The sequence below is a fragment of the Petaurus breviceps genome, unplaced genomic scaffold (genome assembly GCF_028583685.1).
Source record: "Petaurus breviceps papuanus isolate PSGF00001 unplaced genomic scaffold, PetGlider_PUasm1.0 208, whole genome shotgun sequence".
NCBI classification, from domain to species: Eukaryota; Metazoa; Chordata; class Mammalia; order Diprotodontia; family Petauridae; genus Petaurus; species Petaurus breviceps.
In genome coordinates, this window is record NW_027185852.1 from 19,780,297 (window position 1) to 19,796,438 (window position 16,142).

Sequence of the window (16,142 nt, forward strand, 5' to 3'; positions counted from 1 at the left end):
TCTGTCTGTCTGTCTGTCTGTCTGTCTGTCTGTCTGTCTGTCCGTCTGTCTATCTAATCTGTCTGTCTACCTAATCTATCTATCTATCTTCATTATCATCATCATCATCATCATCACCATCCCTTCTATATACATCTATGAATATCTATAGGTCTATATTTATATATTACTTCACAAATGTTAAAGCTCTGTATAAAAATTAGCTGTCTTAGGGGCAGCAGACAGGCACAGAAGGGTGGCACAAAAGGCATGATTGTCAGGGTTTCACACTTATTTATGCAGTTGCCTGGGTGTTGGTTCCTCTTTCTTTCTTTCTTTCTTTCTTTCTTTCTTTCTTTCTTTCTTTCTTTCTTTCTTTCTTTCTTTCTTTCTTTCTTTCTTTCTTTCTTTCTTTTCTTTCTTTCTTTCTTCCTTTCTGTCTCCCTCCCTTTCTTTCTTTCCTTCTCTCTCTCTCTGTCTCTGTCTCTCTGCCTCTGTCTCTCTGTCTCTCTGTCTCTCTGCCTCTGTCTCTGTCTCTCTCTGCCTCATCTGCCTGACACCCTTCCTTCTTGCCTACCTGCTACCTTCTTGAGTCACTGACCAGCAGTTTGTCTGCCACAGGATAGGCCTTCAGATATTTCCAGATAATGGCCCTGATTTGGCGTTCCCTCTAGATAATACTGCTTAGGTGAGCTCAGATCTTCCTTAAGAGACCCCAGAGGACAGAATGAAGCCCAGAAGGTGAAAGTTGGTGGGAGACAGATTCCAAGTCCAATGGGGGTGGGGTGAAGTGAGGGGGTGCCAACCAACTTTCATCAGACCTTGATCAACAAGAGAATGGACTGAATGCTTAAGGAAGGAGCTCTTCCTTCCTAGAGACCCTCAGCAACAGCTTCGATGAACACCAGCCTAGAACACTGGAAAGGTGATTTGTTCATTCATTGGGCCAGGCACAGAGGTCAATGGTCAATGGTCCCCTCACACACTTTGATTCTATGACTCTATAGCCTTTTTTCCTTTATAAATATATATAAACAGTTTTTTCCTTTATAAAGTGAAGTCAGAATGTTAGTGGGAAAATCCCTGGATTTAGAGTCAGGGATGGCTTCATATCCCACCTCTGACAGTAGTTGGTGACTTTTGGCAAATCATGTTACCTCTGGGACTCAGTTTCCTTATGTGTAAGATGAAGGGGTTTGACTAGGAGGTCTCTTCCAGAGATCCTGCTTTGGAGTTCACTTCCCTTCCTCATTTGTACAATGAGAAGGAAGGCCTAGATGACCCTGAAGACCCTTTCAGTCCTTACTCTCTATTTTCTAATGTTCTATGATTTTAATGTTCTATGTTCAGGTCTGCCATAATATGTTCTAATTCTCTCTTTCCCTCCTCCAGATGTTCCCTGTTCTAAGGCCCCTTCCAGCCCTGACATCCCCTGTTCTCAGGCCCCTCCCAACCCTGACATCCCCTGTTCTAAGGTTCTACATTCACTTCTGCTAAAGCATGCTCTAGCACTCTCTATCCTAAGGTTCTTTTTAGCTCTTATGGTGTGTGTTTCATGGCTTTCTCCTGCTCCTACATCCTGTCTTCTGAGATCCCTTCCATGGATTCCATAAGGCCCTTTCCATCTTTAACATTCCATGTTCCAAGATTCCTTTACCGTTCTGGGCTCTGATGGATGTCTGTCCCAGGTTCCTTCCAGCTCAGCCCGGTCATAGTTCTGTGGTCTTTCAGACCCTCAATTGGCTTCGGCTTGGTGGTGCACAAGTAACCAGGGATTTATTTGCCCAGATAACACAGAGGATTAGGGCTGGGACTGGGGGGTCTGAAGGGCTATCTCATTTTTGCTTCACATTCTTCCTGACAACCACAGTTTAGGGGAAGAATGTTGATCATTGTGGCAACCTGGCTCCAGATTTTGTAGACCTGGCCAGAGAAGCCATCAGGAAGAAAGTCTTGGGGGAACTCCCTTCTCCTCTGCCGGGCCTGGGGCCCTTTGTGGGCCAGTCAGGGACTCTAGGGCTACAATTTCCCTTTGGATAAAAAACTTAAAGGCAACTCAGGGCCCCACTAGAGAAACCCACCACCAACCTCCCTCTAATGTGTCTCTGGCCAGGCGGAAAGTTGTAAAAAAAAATAATAATAATTTTCAGCCCCGACCCCCTCCCTCTGACCCTCTTGTTTTGAAAAATAATTCAGCTGCCTGGGGCGGGAATCTTTGAAGTCCCTAGAATCGGGCCCAGTGCCAGACTGAGCCCCAAATGCAAATGGTCTCATTTCTCTCCCACCCTCTTCTTCCCCCTTGACAAAAATTCACTTGATTTCTCCAGGAACCCGCACAGGCAGCTTACTTTTCACTCCTGGTTTCTTTCCTTTAACTTTAATCCGCTGTTATAGCTGTGCATTGGCCCGTGAGAGTGTTTGGGGGGGGGGGGGGGGAGTGCAGATGCAGATTTCTTTCTTGAAAGGAAGAGGGGAGAGGGGTGGTGAAAAGAGGGGAGGGAGGGAGGGAGAGAGGAAGGCAGAGACAGAAATGAAGGAATAGAGATAGAAAAAGAGAGAGGCAGAGAAATAGAGACAAAGACAGAGATAGACATAAAGAGACCAAGTAAGACAGAGAGAGATAAAGACAGAGAGACAGAGACAGACAGAGACAGAGAAGCAGGCAGGCTGGTGGGGCAGGCTGTATTGAGCTAGGAAGGGTCTTTCCCAAGGGTCTCTGGGAGCTGGGCCAATGAGAGAACACCCCAGTTGCTTTATTCCAGGACTCCTGCTTTGAATGCTGAAAGGATGAGACTGTTAAACATTAACACTTTCTGCTGGTGATTTGTTTGGGGCCGGGGATGGGGAAGAGAGCTGAATTTCCTAGTAGCTTTATCTCCGGAAAGAGTGGGTTAGACTTCCAGAAATACAGGTTGGTAGAGCAGAGAAACCATTAGAACCAAGAATATTCTCCTTCTGACAGATGGAAAGGGACCTCAGAATATTGAAGGTTAGAACATGGAATGTCAGCTCTGCCAGGATCCTTAGAGAAGACACAGAATGTTAAAGCTGAAAGTGATCTTAGAATATAGAATTTTGGAACCCAGAATGTTAATTAAATGTGTTGGGACCTTGGAAAGGTAAAACACTGAATGTTAAAGTTGGAGGAACCCAGAGTATAGAATGGTAGTCCATAGAATGTCAGGACCCAAAGGGAGCCTTGAGATGGTTAGGGCAATGGTGAATCTACTGCCCCTTTGCACAGAAGGGCAAACTGAGAAAGTTTCCAAAGAAGAAATAGTTCTTGAACAAATTACTCATGTTCTGTGCGTTTCATTGTCCTTCTCTGTGAACTGGGGTGTGATAGTAATGGCAATTAAAGATTCCCCTGTATTGGCTTGGTTTCCAAATTGATTGTGTTAAAGCCCAGAGTTTGTTAATCCCACCTGTGGGATGGGCTTGTTGATGTGAAAAGAAAGTCCTGAACTGGGAGGAGCTGGTGATGTAGATTTGGAGAGACACTAGAGAGAGGCGGAAGATCTTTTTGGAAGCAGCACCTCGTGGAGAGAGAGAGACTAAGAGAATTGCTGGTGGCCGCTTTGAATTGTCCTGGACTTTTGAGACCTGCCCCCCTGAGCTGCCAAGGACTGAGGAGACATGGCTGTTTTGCTGGTACTTTGTCTGTCTGTTTTGATGTTATTTTGCCAGATTTGTCCACTGGTGAAAGACTGTCCTGTTGAAGAAGTCCTGGAACCTGGCATTTGGTTAAGAAGCCCTGAGACTGTCCTGCAGACAGAGAGTGAATACTGTCCACTGATGAGGGACAGTACTGTTGTTGCAGGGGTCTGGAGACTGTCCTGCAGACAGAGTGAATACTGTCCACTGGTGAAGGACAGTGCTGTTGTTGCAGGGGTCTGGGAACCTTTCTGTTGGTTCGGAAGCCCTGAAGAAGGATTTTCTTGTTGTATGTTTACAGAAATCCTGGGAGAGGGCTTTGCTAATGTGTTCAGGGGTTCTAGGACTGTTCTACAGACAGAGGATAAATTCATGAAGGGACTGGCAATGTATCTTATGGCCTTGCTAAGCCTTGTCTCCCCAGGAACTAAGATTGCTGAGAACTTGCCTCTTGTCAAGATGAAGAAAAGACCTCCATTTGGGTATTAAGTGCTGTGTTTAAACTTGATGTAACTCTGGGGTAGATTCAATTGTGATCCTAGGGGTGGGGAACTTTTGACCTTATTGTGCTCTGTGATTGACAAATGAAGGTACTTTACCTATGTTTGGAAAAAAATCTCCATTTGAGAAGAGGGGTTTTGTGGTGGACCAAATGAAGGTATAGCCTAGGGGTGGAGTAGTATTTAGAACAGGGACTTTGTAATTGATTGAATGATTGGAAAGTCCTGGGGTGGGGTAGTCCTTGGAGATTATTTAATCACACTTAGTAAATGCTGTATTTTGAATGATGTCATGTTTTGATCTTCTCTGTTCTTGGTTTGTCACTGAATAAAATAGAGAGCACCTATGCTGGTATTTTGAACCTGGGAAGTTGCCTTTCCTTGGCATTACATTACATGGGGCGAGTGGAGCAAGCTGAAATGGCCCTTCCTGTGATCAGAGCCCCAGACTGGTCAGTGCTCAGTTGTGTGGAGGAGACAGATAAAATCTTCCCTTCTTGAATTCACTCTCAGCAGTGGATAATTATTGATTTGATTTGAAATAGAGGAGAAATGTTCATGTAGGTATCAGCCCCAGGCCCCAAGCCTGGCACAGTTGAGGATTAACACGAAGTATTCCACAAGCCCTTCAAACTTTAACATTAGACTTCTCTCCCTAACAGTGTGCCTGAGTAGCACACTCCTCCCCTTTGATCTTTGGACTACCTGAGAAACCCCACAGGCTGCTCCTTCTACCCTCTCTTCTTCCACGTTGTTATCTTCAATCATTTCAGTCGTGTCTGATTCTTCATGACTCCTTTTTGGGGGTTTCTTGGCAAAGACACTGAATTGCTTTGCCATTTCCTTCTCCAGCTCTTTTTACAGATGAGAAAACTGAGGCAGAGTGAAGTGACTTGCTCAGGGTCATACAACTTGTAAGTGTTTTAGGCTGGATTTGAACTCAAGAAGATGCATTTCTTGACTCCAGGCATGGCGCTCTGTGTACTATGTCTCCCCCCCTCCCCCAGCTGCCTTATGGAAATGGCAAAGCCCTCTGCTATCTTTGCCAAGAAAACCCCCGATACTGCCATTTACTAACTGCCAACTGCCTTTTCTAGTGTGGGCTATGGACTTTTAGAATGCCTTTCATCTTTGAGTCTCTAAGATGTGATGAACCGACATAATTAAGGTTAGAAAGGTAGAAATAGGCTCATCGAGTAAGAGTCCTGGCCCCAGAGTCGGGATGACCTGGGATCAATCTGGGCTCTGATACTTAGCACCCACCCAGAAACACCTGGCTGTGTAACCTTGAGCAAGTCACTTAACCCCAATTGCTTTAAAAAAAAAAGATAGAAATGAAGTAGTCCCTGCCCTCAAGGAGCTTATACTCTACTGGGAGGAGTCTATGAGTACACAGAAAAAGAAAGAAGAAGAATGTACACAGTTCATTCACAGCACCTGGGACATTCCAGGCTAGCAGTCTGGAGTCACCAGACAGCTCTCAAATACATTTGTTCTCCCAAGGCCCTTGATAACCTGTTGCGAAATGGGCTCCAGCCAAGGTCACCTTGAGGACCAACTAAAGAACAGGCTCCCTAAAGCAAATAATGTCAAAATCCACAGCTCCCACTCACAGTGTGACTCATTCCTGCTCTCCCAACGACACTCACACACAGAGGAGGGCACATGGACAGTTCAAGGTCTCTCTGCTGACCTTGGTCATGCTGGTCTTCCAAGCTGGGGAGAAAGGGCTGAGTTCAACGAGGAGAGGACCGTCCATCCCCTCTTTGCCAGCTGTAGGTGATCAGCCTAATGCCCATCTTCTGACTGGGAAGACCCAGGAGGCTATTATGCTGGAGGTCCAAGTTGTAGTCAGTCCAGGGTTAATTTGTGAAGTCAACACACATGGATTCCCCATCTATCCCTCCTCCCTTTGCCACGCTTTCCTCTGAATCTGTCTAGACTACAACCAAACCTGCACTTTTCAGGGAGAATCCTTTAACGGTGCATGGTTTCTTTTTGTGTGGATCCTCCTTCCACTTAATGAAATAGAAACGCATTGTGCCTACGGAAGTACCAGACAGGAGGGATATACAGGCAGAAGTAAAAACAGTCCTCACCCTGTTTTGTGTGGAGAACTTTTAAGTGGAGAGATCACCTTCCTAAGAATCATGCATGTCCTGCTCAAAGCCCCGAGCAAAGAAGATTGTAAGTTGCAGATAAGGGAGTCTCCTATTTAGGAGTTCCCTATTTTAAGGGAACTCTCTCCTGCCCTCAAGGAGCTTACTTTCTGTCTTTAGATAAAGACAAAATCCTCCCCTCCACCTTCTCTGATTCAGGAGCACATATTGCTTCATTGGTGAGGAAAGAATAATGCTTAGCTCTTAGAGGGCATATAACAGTGGTCATAATGGTCATTGTCATAAATCACTAAAGAAGGGGCTTAGTGATTATCTATTAATTGTTTTTATCATTTATATAATGCTATAAGTACCTTTTAACATGTTTGCAAAACACTTACAAATACTATCTCAGCTGATCCTTGCTACAGCCCTGGGACATAGGTGCTGTTATTATCCCCATTTTACAGATGAGGGAAACAAGTCAGACTGTCCAGGATAACAAGCTAGAAGTATCTGAGGGTGAATTTGAACTCATGTATTTGTGACTCCAGCCTAGGCTCTCTGTGTCCTCTGGTGCCCCCTAGAGCTAGGCAAAAGCAAGCAGGTCCTTGCCCTCAAGGAGCTTATGTTCTAATGGGAGACAACCCATTTTAGAAGAGTGGGAAGGGCAGGCAGATCACACCCCTATATAACTTGGGAAATGGAAGTATAGAGTGGTTGAATATTCATCCCTCTATGGCCAACATGGGAGTGAGGCTCTCCAAATTAGCCAGGCTAATGTTGAACCACACACACACACACACACACACCACACACACACACACACACACACACACAGAGTCATCCAACCCCTAGAGAAGCCTTTCCCAATTTGCAAAGACCTACCAAAGATTATGCTTTAAATAAGATGACCACAGATACATAGAGAGAAGGGTTCTTCTATACCAGTCCTCGAATTTTAGAAAGGAGGAAGTTAGTGACACAGATCAGCAAAGCCAGAGCTCAGAGCCATGTGCTCACTTATCAAGCACCCACCAGGTACTAGATACTGGGACTGTAAGTACAAAGACTGAAACAATCTCTGCTCAGGTTGAGGGATTTAACCCAACAAGCGGACCAGCTGCTCCTTAAAGACCCCCGATAAAGAAAAGATACCAGAAAAAAATAAAAGACCCCTGATAAAGGAGAGCTCTCTGTCTCCCAGGGCAGCCTGTATCACTTCTGGAGAGGACTAGTGGTTAGTAGGCACTGGAATCCAAGTGTCCTGTCTGCCATTGTAGGGTGGTGGCTATTCTTTCTCATTGTCCATTTGTCCTCCTCTCCATAACATCTGGTCCAAATGGACCAGATGCAACGCTGGGTACTCAGGATAGAAACATGAAGAAGGACAAGCAGAGAGCTGAGTTAATGACCTGGAAATACCGGGACCTTGCCTCAAGGATGAGGGGTCTGATTTACAAGGATGGTGCTGCAGAAACACAGCAGGGTATAGGGATAGAGAACTGGATTTAAAGTCCCCTTTCAATACTTACTATGTCCCCCTGGGCAAGTCACTTGCCCTGGGCCTCAGTTTCCTCTTCTGTATAATGAGAGTCCTCTAGCCCCAGAGGATTGTTCCATCTTCAAGGAGTCAGAAGATCTGGGTTCAAATCTTGATTTTGTTACTTATTATTATGTCACTTAACTGCCTTGACCTCAGTTTCCTTACCTGTAAAATAAAGGCATAAAGTAGATGATCTCCTAAGGATCCTGCCAGCTCTAAATCCCATGAACTGAGAAAGAAAGGAGGCAGAGAATCATTATTGTAAGAAGAAAACAAGAATAAAGGAAGGAGAAAAGGAGATTGTGCTTGGAATTAAAAGTCAGAATAAGGGGTTGGTGGTGATGAGAAATCTCCATTCTGGAAAACTTCCCATTTGTTTAGTGTGAGGCTTGGTATTTTAGAAGATGTCCCATCCATCCAGCACGATGGAACTGGGGCGACATTTGTGCCTAAGTCATGAACGTGAAGAACGACAGCTAGACCTTCCAGGGGTGGGGGCCACATGTGGTCTTCTGGGTCCTTGGGTGAGTCCTTTTGGCTGAGTCTAAGTTTGACAGAATAAATCCTTTTATTAAGAAAGCTTGTTCAAGGGGCAGCCAGGTAGCACAGTGATTAAGAGCACCGGCCCCAGAGTTGGGATGACCTGGGAATGAATCTGGGCTCTGATACTTAGCACCACACCCAGAAATAAGTGGCCTTGTAAACTTGAGCAAGTTACTTAACCCCAATTGCTTTAAAAAAAAAAAAAACAAAAGAAAGAAAGCTTGTTCTGTGAAGTTTGGATTCGATCAAAGGGCCATGCTTGAGGACCTAGAGGGCCCCATGTGGCCTTGACGCCACAGGTTCCTCACCCCTGCTAGACCTTAGGCCTTGGGGATCATCTAGTCCACCCCAACCCCTTATTTCACTACACTGAAGCCTAGAGAGGGAACAGGTCTTCTCTAAGTCCAGGTCTTCTGAAGCTAATCCTAACTTGTCCAAAACTATAATGAAAAGGGCATGGGTGTTTGCCTTTTACATAGACAGCATTAGTAGAATTAGTGCTAGACCCAAAATCACAAAGACCTGAGTTCAAATCCAGGCTCAGATACTTACTAACTGTGTGACCATGGGCAAATCCACAAACCCTCTGAACTTCAGTTACTTCATATATAATGTGGGGAGAATAAAAGTACCTCCTTCCCAGAGTTATTGTGAGGACCCGCTGAGATGTATAGAAAACACTTTGAAAGTCTTTAGCTGCTATATAAGTGTTGGCTATTAATATTTGAAATTAAATTGAACATGAAGTTACCTTAAAGAGGGGGTAGGAAGCTAGCACAAGAAGGTGGCCTGAGGGGTGACCGGTGACTGTGATGTTTACACACAGATTAATAGGTCTCAGTTTCTCCATCTGTAAAACAAATCTGAACTAGGCAAGAACTCCAAAGCTGTGACCAGACAGTCCTTAGGCTGTCTTTGGACAAGTTAGACAGTCCTTGATGGTCATTCTAGATGGTGAGCTTCTTGGGGTGGGGGGGGGAGGGGAGCAGGGCATAAAGCCCCATAAAGACTGCTTCTCTATAGTCCTCACTGCCCATTGGGGGCACTTGATAAAAGATGTCAGCATAGGGTGGTAAAAAGAGCCCTAGGGAGATAGGGTCCCTCCTTGTGGCTGTGTGACCCTGGGCAAATCAATTCAACTCTCTGACACTCATCTATAAAATGAAGCTAATATAGTACCCTGATTAGAGGGATATAATGTATGTACATGCATAGAAAGTATATATATCTGATGTCATACATATGACATATATAGTTACCATGAATTGCCATAAATAATAAGCAATTCTTATTGGTTATTCAAATTCTGATCTTTCAGAAAGTGCTTGAAGAAAATATGGCTTCTTCCTTGAATGCTTCCTTAGCACAGTTCCTGGAACATAGTAGGGGTTTAATAAATACATATTGATTGAGTGCCTAAGACATATTAATGTCATAAACACTTGTGTCATTGATTGACTGAAGAAACTTAAATCAGAAGACACTAAAAATAGCAAAAGCATAAAATTATTTTCTAAGCCATCTTGGCGTAGAAAGGGGGCATCTTAGGAGCCAAGAGATCTGGGTTCTAGGCCTAGTTCTGTCACAACCCACTGAGTGACTCTAGGCAAGTCAGTTAAACTTCCATTTGCCTCGGTTTCCATGTATGTAAAATGGGGATAATTATAGCACCAGCCTCTCAGGGTTGTTATGGGGGGGGGATCAAATGAGATAACATGTGAAAAGCATTCTGCCAATATTAAAATGCCATAAAATGCTAATTATTGTTATAAGGTCCCTCCCAGCTGCAATATTTTATGGTCTAATCCAATGCTGATGTTCTATGTGCTTCTCAGCTTTAATATCTGACAGTCTTAGGTCCCTCCTAGTCCTAAGTCTCAGATATAATTCTTAGATTTTTCTTGTTGTGAGCCAAGCTGTTTAAAAATGACAGATTCCTCTAATAAGAGTGAAGGTTCTTTAGCCTCAATTGTCAAGGTCAGACATAGTAAAATTATTTTTTAAAATGCTCTCGTTCTGAATTGATTGGGGGTGAAAAGTTCAGGCCCAAGTCAAAGGATGGGCTTATTGGGCCCAAATTGGAGCAGAGCCTGGACCCAGCCTGGTTTGAGGCTTTCTAATGAGAGCCTGGTCTGGTTTTACCAAAGAGCTAACATGTCTGGAGACCCGACAGCAAACAGTACCCTGCAATTTGGAAAACACCCTATGCTCTGGAGAGAGGGAGGAAGGGATTGCTGAGTAATGAAATGACGCTCCAGGTTGGTTGCCAGAGAAAATATGCCAAATTTCCGGGGCTTTCCTACATTTTTCTGTGCCCATTGCTCTGTGGCATTTTTCCTCTGGTGTCTATTTAAAAATATTAACAACTACTGAAAACTAGTGTTACAATGCCCTCCAGAGACAAGCTAACAGGGAGAGACAGCTAGAGCGCACTGGCCCCAGAGCTGACCTGAAAGGGGGGCAGACTTCTGAGTTACTTCTCTGTTTTGCATTTATATTCATGGGATGGTCCCCAGAGGATTGACTATGCTCAGAGCTCAAGCGCATATCCTGTGGTACCACATTCTAAAGTAGCTCACAAGCCCCCACCAGTGTGCTTCCTACTAGTAATTAGCAAGTCGATTCAATTAACTTTTAGGGAAGACATTTATTCAAACACAAAAGCAAGGACAATAGTTACAAAACACTCTCCATAAATGTGGAATGTAATCTCCCAGAAACATGCATGGTGTTTATGGGGAGAGTGGGCTCAAATTTAAAGTAGATACACAGTTTGCTCCTCAGAGGGCATGCAGTTTCTCCTAGATAGGTTTCTCAGCTGGGCTACTCTCAGGTCACTCTGCTAGATTCCTTGGCATTGCTTCACTCTGTAATATCTACCTCCTCCAATTTCAGGCTTTGGATCAACTTAATCCTAGGCTAGGATATTTGTTGCTGTGCCATTTCAGAAAGACCAGAGACCCTTAGTCTAGGACTGGCAGAAGTCTCTCTAGCTCTGCTACCTTAGGTCTTCAGTTCTGAGGTTTTCCACTTCCTAGGAAGGAGGAAGGCAAATGGAGGTTTAGACTTTCCTTTTAATAACTGTTTCTAATAATTTTTTGGTGAAAGACCTCACCCTGCCATCCAGTGTATTTGCCAAATCTTTATTGGTCATGGCCATTTGTTTAATAAATTCCAAATAATTCTGAGGTTCAGGGTCACTCATTTAAAAAAAAATTTTTTTCTAAGAGTCTCTTATTGGCCTATCCATCCTAAGGAAAGGGAACAGAGGCAATCCATGCCCTGGGGGCAGGTTCATTATCCAGACTGGTTTATATGCAAATGAGCTGCTCAACCTCCTGTCTTTTATAATGTATAGCAGGAATCACTCAAATCTGATGAAAAAGTACAAATGCAGTCCTAGCATTTTTGTCCTCATACCTCATTGTCTCTGCAATTTATGCCTTAGAACATGCAAGTTTGCTGAAATCTGAAAGGGGCAAGTCCTCACCTGTATGGAACTCCAATGACCAAATCTCACCTCTAAGAAAAATCACTTACTTTTATATGAAACTTTAATGTTTGTAAAGACTTGGTATTTTTTCCCCCTCATCTTGAGTGCTATAGCAACCCTGTTGAGCACTACTTCAGGGATTATTATGCTCATTTACAAATGAAGAAACTGAGGCCTGAAAGGTACAAAGGATTTCCCTGTGATGCTTAGGAGTCACAGAGGCAAAATCTGAACCTCCTGACACCCAGCTCAGAGTACAGAGATCCACTACAGCATACTAGGGATTCTCCTATTATCTGGTTTCACAGCATTAGAATTAGAAGAAACCTGGGAGGTTATTTAGTCCAACTGAGGTCCAGAAAGGTGAAATCCCTAGCTCTGGGTCCCAAACTGAGTAAGTAGGAAGCAGTAAGAGGCTGTATAATGGGAGCTATTCTCACCAGAATCATCTTACCACATAGATGCCATACATGGCAAAGCCAGGTGATGTTGCTGAAAATGCTTCTGTTTTATTCCCAAGTTTATTTCTCTCTGAATGGAACAAAGAAATTCCCATTTTCTTTTCTTAGAGAAAATTTAGGTTGAGAAATGTTAAGGTAATCAGTATGTACATCGAATAATAATATTTATATATGTCAATAATAATAACGTTACATATATTATATATTAACAATAATACATAAAACATATGCATCATATAAAATATATAATAATAACAGTCATAGCTCATAGTTGTATAGCACTCTAAGGTTTACAAAGGGTTTTACATACATTTCTTTATTTAATCTAGACTATCAACTGTTACTTGCTTAGGGAGGGAGGGAGTAGAGTCACTAATGAACCCTGTGACCTGGATCATCCAGGTCCTCTGGAGAGTCAAATTTCCTCATCTGTCAATTGAGGAGAATTAGACTTAGAAACCTTTGCATTTGAACAGTCTCCGTTCTGTCTTAACATTCTTTGTTTAAATATATTATATCTATATCATAACATGATACATTCAAATATTCTAGGTTCTACCTCTTAACACTCAAGGTTTTATATCTTAACATTCTAGGTTCTATTACTTAACATTCTACATTCAAATGTTCTAGTTTCTATATTATAACATGATACATTCTAACATTTTAGGGTTCTACACCTTAACATTCAGGGTTCTATATCTTAATATTCTATGTTTGAACATTTTAGTTTCTATAGCATAACCTGATACATTGTAACATTCTAGGTTCTACTGCTTAATACCCAAGGTTTTATATCTTAAGGTTCTAGGTTCTATTATATAGCGTTTGATGTTCTAGCATCCCTGGTGCCTTGTGCTGACATTCTATGTTCTAACACTGTGAGATCTAAAGAGTTCTCCTGGTCCTCCTTGGCTGCTCCTTTAGAGTTACTGTGTGTCTACTTTGGATGTAACTTTGTACGTTTGGCCCAAGGTAAGTGTTAACAAATGCTTATTGATTAGCTGATTGGTTCTTTTCAGTAGATTTGTCAATGGGCAAGGACCAGTCCCAAGGGATGCATCTGCTTTTTGATTTTGGAGTTGGAGGACCTGGGTTTATGTTCTAGGTCCATCAGTTACTTCCAGTGTGACTTTGGGCCTTCTTTCCTTCCTCAGTAAAAGGGGGGAGAGTTGGCTTAGATCATCTCTAAGATCCCTCTTGGCTCAAAACATGATCCCATGATTCTCTCTGACCTGACTCCTCTCCACTCCACTACCTCATGGAAGCATCTTTCGAGGGCCTGTCCTGCTTGGCCATTGCATGGAAACAGCTTTATTTCTGGCCTGATTGTTCACGGGGGAGGAAGCTCTTTACCCTATGACTTACCATTGGATTCCAGAAGGCCCAGTGTGGGTGGCCATCAACAGCTGGGTGCTCTTTCCCCGCCACCCAAGTGTTTCCCTATGGAATCTGGCATTTATGGATGTTCTCTGACCTTGAGTTGTGATCACTTCCTAGCCACCCACAGCTTCTACAGAGAAGCTTCCATAAAATGGCTTTTTATCACCAACTTCTCCCCTCTGGGGTAACACCATTATTATTATTATTATTTGAAGTTTATGAGGCACCCTTGGCATGGTAGGTGTGAAAGAAAGACAACTTGGCGGTCCAAAGGAAAACAGATTTTTTTTTTCCTCCTCACCCCTTAATGAAAACTTGCACACGCATTTTAAGAGCATCAGGGAGGTGTCCTATAAAAACCATTCATTGCCCAGGAGTCAGAAGACCTGAGTTCAAGTCTTGACTCTGCTACTGACAAGCTTGCACAGTCACTTAGTACCTCTCTAGGCCTCAGATTGTCTATCTGTAAGATGGGGATAAAGATGCATCATCTACCTACCTACATTACAGGGCTGATGCAAATGAGATCATTTGGACTAGATCTCAAAGACCCCAACCAATGTGAATAGTCTGATTCCTGCACTCCCATGCCATTCCATGCCACACAACATGGGCCATTTCCCTCAACTTCATCTAATTTAGAGTTGTTGCTATTTGATCCAGCATTGCCTGTGTGTGGAGAGCACTGTACTAGGCACTGGGGTCAAGTGAAAATCTAAGTCAGATACTTCTTACCTTCATGGAGCTCACAGAAATCACAAAATCTCAGAATCTGTGAGTTGGGACAGACCTCAGTGGCTGTCTAGTCTAACCCCTACCTCAAAGGAATTGTATCATAATATCCCTGATAAGTGGTCATCCGCTCTCTCCTTAAGGGTCTCCAAGAAGGGGAAGGGGTCCTTAAAGCCAACCCCTTCCATTCGGGGAAAATCTTGATCATAAAAATGTTTTCTTAACTCTGAGCTGGGATCTATGTATCTACCATCACCAACCTTCCCTCCAAGTCCTGCCCTTTGGGACTCAAACCAATTATCCTCATCCACTTTCCCTATGTGCTTGAGAAGACCTGAGTCTCCTTTTCTCGAGGCTAAACATCTTTAGTTCCTTTGAGGGAACAATTAAAATTATTAAAGGGAATGAGCCACAAATAACTAAAATCCAACAGTTAATTCAACTTAATTTAATTCAACAAGCATTTGTCTTGCGCCAGGCACTTTATTAGACCCTCGGTATATAAAAAAAAAGGGGGAAAAAGCCAGCCCCTGATCTCAAGGAGCTTTTATTCTAATGCTCCAAATATCTCTGCCCTCAGACTCTCCTTGACCCAGCTTGCCTCTATCAAAGGCACCACTGTTCTTCTGTTTTCCCATGTTTGCCACCTCTGTATTATTCTTGACTTCCCACCCTTCCTCACGCCACATATCCAGCCGCTTGCCAAGTCTTGTCATTCTTACTCTCACAACATGTCTTGTCCCTGAGTCCTTCTCTCTACTCACATGGCCCCACCTTGGTTCAGGTCCTCCCCACCTCCCCTCTGGACCCATGCAATGGTTGCCCCATTGGTCTTCCTGCTTCAAGTCCCTCCCTTCTCCAGTCCACCCAGATTCCAATGTCATTTTCCTGAAGTACAAATCTGACTGTCCTTATAGTATCCCTATACTCAATAAACTCCCATGACTTCTTATACCTCCAGAACAACATAGAAAGTTTTCTGTTTAGCTTTTAGAACCCTTCACAAGATGGCCCCAATCTAGCATTCTAGCTTCATTGGAGGTGACATTCTCTTTCACACTCTGTGATCCAGGTAAGCTGGTCTCAGTTCTTCACATCCCACCCTCATCTCTCATCTCCCAGCCTTTGGACACTGGCAGCCCCCATTCATGGAACAAACTCCCTTGGCTTCTCTTCCTCAGAGAGTCTCACTTTTCCTTTAGGACACAGCCCAAGACCAGCTTCTATCTGAAGCCTTTTCTGATTCCTCTAATGGCAGGTGCCTTCCCTCCCTAATGCCAAAGCTGGGGGTAACTTCCTTGTACTCATTTTGTTCATAGCTATATAGAATAAGTACATATTATACCCATCCCCCAGTGGAATAGAAGACCTAGAAGGTAGGCATTCTTTTATTTTATGTGCTTAGAGCCCCTGTGACTGGCACATAGTAGATACTCGATATGTGATTATTTGGGGGTAAGAGGCAAGTTAATAAAAACATATGCAAAGAAAACACAAAATAATTGAGAGGGAGGACCCTAGCCACTGGGGGTGGGGGTCAGGAGAAATCTTCTGTAGGGGGGTGTCCAACATAGCATAGGACAGGACGTCATGGGTTCAAATCCTACTTTAGACATTTGTTACTTGTGTGACCCTGGCAAGTCACTTGCCTTCTGGTTAACTGAGTTTTAGTTTCTTCTGTAAAATGAGAAAGTGGGTTGTAGGGATTTTAGATTTTTAATCCAGGATGTGTGTGTGTGTGTGCGTTTGTGA